This window comes from Anoplophora glabripennis, unplaced genomic scaffold, assembly GCF_000390285.2.
Source record: "Anoplophora glabripennis isolate ALB-LARVAE unplaced genomic scaffold, Agla_2.0 scaffold362, whole genome shotgun sequence".
NCBI lineage: Eukaryota > Metazoa > Arthropoda > Insecta > Coleoptera > Cerambycidae > Anoplophora > Anoplophora glabripennis.
Genome location: NW_019416455.1, coordinates 443,840 through 450,194, shown reverse-complemented (window position 1 = coordinate 450,194; position 6,355 = coordinate 443,840).

The following is a 6,355-nucleotide window of genomic DNA, read 5'->3' as shown; positions in this document are numbered from 1 at the left end:
TTTTTTAATAGGCCGCTTAATTACGTCTTTAAGATTACAATGACGCTTTCAGAATCATGTTTAGTTGAAAATTAACGCCTGTAGAGAGGCTTAAAGTTCATAACTTTTGGAGCCTCCGTTATAAACAAATTGAATTGTGCGAAAACTATTACACCTACAGCGCCCACTTTTGGCACACTTCTAAAGTATGACAAAACCCTCAAGTTGTCATAGGTTTTATAAAATTTTAACAATAATTGCGATAGTTATAAACAAATTAAAAATTGGGCACTTTTCTTGTTTTTTTTTGCAATAACTTTTTTGTTTATTAACCGATATTAATTTAACAAGTCTCATTTCGTAGATAGTTTTATTCCCTACAAGCTGTCTGTGATTCACTTTTCGCTAAAATTGGTGGTTTTACCTGCAAAGTGAAAAAACTGTTTCCTCACTTATTTGTTTAAATAGAAAAGTTAGCTAATAAAATTTTTTGACTCACGAGATGAGAGATGTCTTGTATTATGTTCCTTTAGACAATTTTACAATAATATCGAGGATATGAATTTTTTTGCTAATTTTCCTGGTGTATGACCAAAACCATGCCAAGTTGTGTCCATGTCACAACAAAATTTCATTTAAATGAATTTGTTGACCTTCCGCGTTTTTGCGAACAATGTCAATTAAATTGTCGCTTTGGCCGCATGTCCTAGTAATTAAAATTGAAACTGATGGATATTTTTAGGATAGAATAAATATTCCATTTGTTGTCGCGCCCATTTCCATCATAAAGAGAAATGGGGATTATTTCGATATTTAATTTTAAAAATATAATATTTCAATTGGACGAGCGTGCTTTGTCGTTCGGCATTAATGTGTAGGTAATTATTTGATTGAATTTTGGTTGTATTAAAATTTAACACGTTCATTTAAATACATATTTAGCTTAATTTACTTACGGTAAACACTTTTCCTATGCACCACTGCAAGCATAAATTAAATAGAACGCTGAATGAAAATGAATCTGTATCTTCTGGTACAATACAAATATCAAGTGAAACTTGAACTATTTTTCTATTACCTATGTTATAAGAGGCAATAAAAGCCTCTTCTTATTATACTTTAACATTAAGACCCCACGAATCTCTTCCTCGGTCGCATCATTCATTATTTTTATTTTGCTCGTTAAAGACGTCACATCATTCCATCCAGACCCCTTTCGTTCAAAGATATTATTTATTCTTTTTAGTATCGCTGGAGCGGTTGCGGATTTCCTCTTGCAATCGTATTATGCTCGAGTCTCGGTAGATCCCTAATTGCAACAGACGTTCCCGGTTGCGGTTTGAAAGTAAAATTGTGTCAGCATATCTGGCAATTTGTAGCAATCCCGTCGATTTTTAATATTTCCAGATTCGCGCCTTCGCTTTGGGAATCGGATGATACTCTCTGACTAGCTGAATTTAAATTACTTGGGAATCCGACGAGAAAATACAAAACAAATTAGTGTGACATTTTCTTCTCTGATAATAATTAACTGTCCTTCATACTAACAAAACTGTTACAAGGAGTGTTGAGTGGCAGCAGAGTCAGTGTATGAAATATTGACTTCACTTTTCATTCTTACTGTAGTGTATGAGAAATTTACTTCACTTTCGAGTCATATGAAAAATGTCACTTCTTCACTTTTGATTCTTACCAGACTATTTGGGTATTTTACCAACTGTGAGATTTTTGACTAGGTAAAAATAACGCCTGATTGATCCTTTGCACAAATAAACACAATACTAGAATAGTGCTTTTCGAATTGTATCATGATATATGAAAAATGTACTTCACTTTTGATTGATACCAGAATATTTATTTGGGTGTTTTGCTGTGGGATTTTTGGCTAGACAAGCGGAATTTCATAAAGCAATCCTTGACTAGTCATTTTGACCTAAGACTTTATTTCATTATTATTTTATTTTTTTCACCAGCAGCATAACGCCCCCCAAAAAACTATAACTATTCCACAAATAAATAACTTTAGACAATATCTCTCCCGAATGAAAAAAAATTCCTTCACTTTTGGCCCTTACGATCGTGTATGAAAAATTTACTTCACTTTCGAGACTTACCTAAAGTATGAACAATGTACTCCACTTTTTAATCTTACCAGGGAGTTTATTTGGATGCCGTGTCGCCTGTGAGATTTTTGGCTAGGCAAACATGATCCTTTTAGTGCATAGTTTTTTTTACAGATAGCAAAACACGCAAATAAACAGATAAAATAAAACTATGACAAAGTAAATAATTTTGCACAATACCTCACGGAACTGTATGAGAAATTTCCTACACTTCTGATTCTTATCAGGATGTATGAAAAATTTACTTCACTTTCAAATTTTACCAAGGTAATTGAAAAATTTACTTCACTTTTGATTTTTACCAGTGTTTATAAGGGTATTTTGCAACCAGTGACTTTTATCAACGTGTTTATACGAGTATTTTGCCACTAGTGAAATTTTTTACTAGGTAAACATATTGTCATAAAATATACCCTGACTGACCCTGTTAGCCCAAGGGTTTATTTAACTATTTTTAATGGTTTCCACGGGTAGCAAATCACCCAAATAAACAGAGAAAAAATCAGCAAATAAATAACTTTATATCTTATCAATGTGTATGAGTAACTTAACTTAATTAATTCTGATCTGAATAATTTACTTCACTTTCAAGTTTTACCAGTGTATATGAAAAACTTATTTCACTTATAATTTTTACTAGTGTTTATTTGGATAATTTACCGCTTGCGAGATTTTTATCTAGACAAACATAATATAAAATTAACTCTAGATTGATCTTACTGGATTTACTTATTTTATTTTTTCGCAGGTGGCAAACTACCCAGATAAAAGAAAAAAACTAAAACTGTGTCATGACTAAATAAATAAATAAACAATATCTCATCAGAATATATGAGAAATTTACAACACTTTTGATTCTTGCCACAGGGTATAACAAATTTATTTCACTTTCGATTTCTACCAACGTGTATGAAAAGTTTATTCCACTTACCAAGGGTGTATAAAGAATTTACTTCACTTTTGATGAATACCTGAGTGTATGTAACTTAACAGTTGTAACAATGCACTAACAGAACTTAACTGGGAACTGGGAAAGTATATCCAAGGGGCATTAATTTCCCGGAATTAAATTATTATCCGACTTAAATCGTTCCAAATGAGTAATACTTTAGATAAATCGTTGGCTGGAGTAATGCAACTTGTAATTTATATGTAATTGAGGTCCGTTCACAGAAAATCCAGCTAATTCAGTTTCTAAGGGAGATATGTTGGTCTGGACCGAGCAATTTTGTTAAAATTGAGAATTGCAGAGACTGTATTGGCGTTAAAGTCGACAGTATTGCAGTTTACGCATTAAAACGTTCCCCTGTCTCATTGGTTTAGTAATTTTCAATTTTATCAAAATTTCATTGCCAATCATTTATGAAGGCTCTATATATATAGTGCGTTCATGATCAAAGGAACAAATTCGTTTAAAATTCAGGTAATTATTTTGTGGATAAACCGAGGGATAAATGCTCGGGCACGACGATTAGTATGTTTAGTTGTGGATTTTTTTGACATAAGAAAATTGTATACAGGGTGTCTCAAGAAGAACATGCGCAGTCATCATTGATTTGGTTTTAATGGGACACCCTGTATATTACGCCATTTTTGAATTGTGCACTGAATATACAATATCTCTAAAATCAGCGGTTTTTGTAATAATGAAGTTTGAAAATAGATATTTTGAAATATACACAAATAATTAAAAAATAAGATGTTTAAATTGTTTTAATAGCCAATAAAAACAACCCAGTATGCTAAATTTTATCTTAAACAAATTTTTTTTCGTATGAATCGTTTTTCATTCCTTGACCCCTAGACCATTTTGATGTAGTATTTTGTGACAAAAATCAAACCACCACCGGCGTCTAATTTGTCACTGTCATTTTGTCAGTTTTACGTTTCATTTTAAAAATGCATTCATCTGAGAAAGTGTGTAATTTATTTAATTAATTATTAATTTATTTATTGTAATTCATCCTGATCGACCTCCAGTTACCAGATCTACTGTCAGCATAATTGAATTGAAATTTGCTCAGACTTACCTAAAGGAAGATCAGCAAAAATATCTAAAGATTCTAAACTAGATGATTTACTAGAAACTGTAGCCGTTAGGACAATCTCGAGGAATTTGTCATCGGGATCTGTGTCACAAATACTCCGAAAAAATAAATATCATTCTTATAAGGTTCAATTGATACATGAACTGTTTGAAGGCGATTTTGACCGAAGAACGCAGTTTTGTGAGCAAATAATTGAGATGAATAATCAAAACTTAGATTTCACCCGAAATATTACTTTTTCTGATGAGGCTACTTTTGATTTAAATAGGCATATAAACAGACAAAACTGCAGGTACTGGGCAACTGAAAATTATCGTTGGACACAAGTTTGTCACACACAGCATCGTCAAAAAATGAACGTTTGGGCTTGTCAAAAAGCGAATTGGACCTTTTTTGTTTGAAGAAAATTTAAACGGAGAACGCTACTTAGACTTTCTTCATTTGAACTCATCCCCGCTTTAGCTGTCGTATTTCCTAATCCCACAAGATCCAGATATTCCCCATAATGACATATGGTTCCAACACGATGGGGCACCTCCTCATTTTGCAATTGCTGCTCGACAATGTCTTGACTTAACTTTCCTTATTAATGGATTCGACGTAGAGATCCTATTGAGTGACCCCTAAGGTCACCGGATCTAACCCCTTTAGATTTCTTCTTATGGGGTTATTTCAAATCTAAAGTTTATGTGAATAGACCAATTAATCTTGATGACCTGAAACAGAGAATACTCCAGGAAATAAGACCGCCAGAGGTAATTGAAAACGTTCAACGGGAAACAATCCTTCAATTACAAAAATGTATTAAAGTAAACGGACAAAACTTTGAACATTTATTATAAAGCAATTGTTATTTATATAATATTTTATGATTAAACATTATTTTTTTCCATTTATCACACTTCAAACGTCATTATTACGAAAACCGCTGATTTTAGAGATATTCAGCCCTATGCTGTAAAAACTTTGAAATTAATTTCAACCTTGACGTGATTTCAATGAAAATTGATTTGTTCTTCAATTTTTGAGAAAATTGGTATGCACTAAGAACACTGGATCAGAAAATTTTGACATTAAAATTGATTTAAATTTATTTCAAGTTTACTTGTGACAACGTCGCTATTTACTATAGGGAGAGACTGGTGACTATGGAAACAATTTATATGAACAGAAACGGTGACATCAGTAAAAAAATTTATAATAAGATTCTTAATCATCAATTTTGTTATTCTGAATTTATTAATTGTATATAAACGGTAAGTATCACAACATAAAATGGTGAAGCAGTTAACAATCTTAATGTTGAGTTAAATAAAGAAAATCATAGCCAACAAAGGAGTATTGCCAATTGGAAGCGGGTATAACATATTTCCATATTGGTGTGTTTTTATCACTATCACTTAAAATGTTGCTTATCAGATATAATTTACATTTATATTTCATTCAGCCCTATGCTGTAAAAACATTGAAATTAATTTCAACCTTGAAGTGATTTCAATGAAAATTGATTTGTTCTTCAATTTTGGAGAAAATTGGTATGCACTAAGAACACTTGATTAGAAAACCTTGACATTAAAATTGATTGAAATTTATTTCAAGTGTACTTGTGGCAACGTCGCTATTTGCTATAGGGAGATACTGGTGACTATGGAAACAATCTTTATGAACAGAAACGGTGACATCAGTCAAAAATTTTATTATAAGATTCTTAATCATCAATTTTGTTATTCTGAATTTATTAATTGTATATAAACGTAAAAGTATCACAACATAAAATGGTGAAGCAGTTAACAATCTTTCTGTTGAAATAAATAAAGAAAATCATAGCCAACAAAGAAGTACTGCCGATTGGAAGCGGGCATAACATATTTCCATATTGGTGTGTCACTTAAAATTAAATGTTGCTTATCAGATATAATTTACATTTATATTTCATTATCTACACATGAATTAATATATAATAAATGCTAGCTAATGCTAGTAATATTTAAAATTAATCAAGTACATTTTAAGATCTTTAACGAATGGGAATCCAACGTAAAATCTAAAGCTAGGAGAATTCACTTTGAACAAGAATTAACTGGAGGTGGTATTGCTCTAATTGAAATTTTAACAAATCTAGAAAAAAAATTTTTGGAGGTTTTGTCAAAAATATTAATATATGGGCACCCCCAAGTTGTAGAATTAGCTTACAAAAGAAAAAAA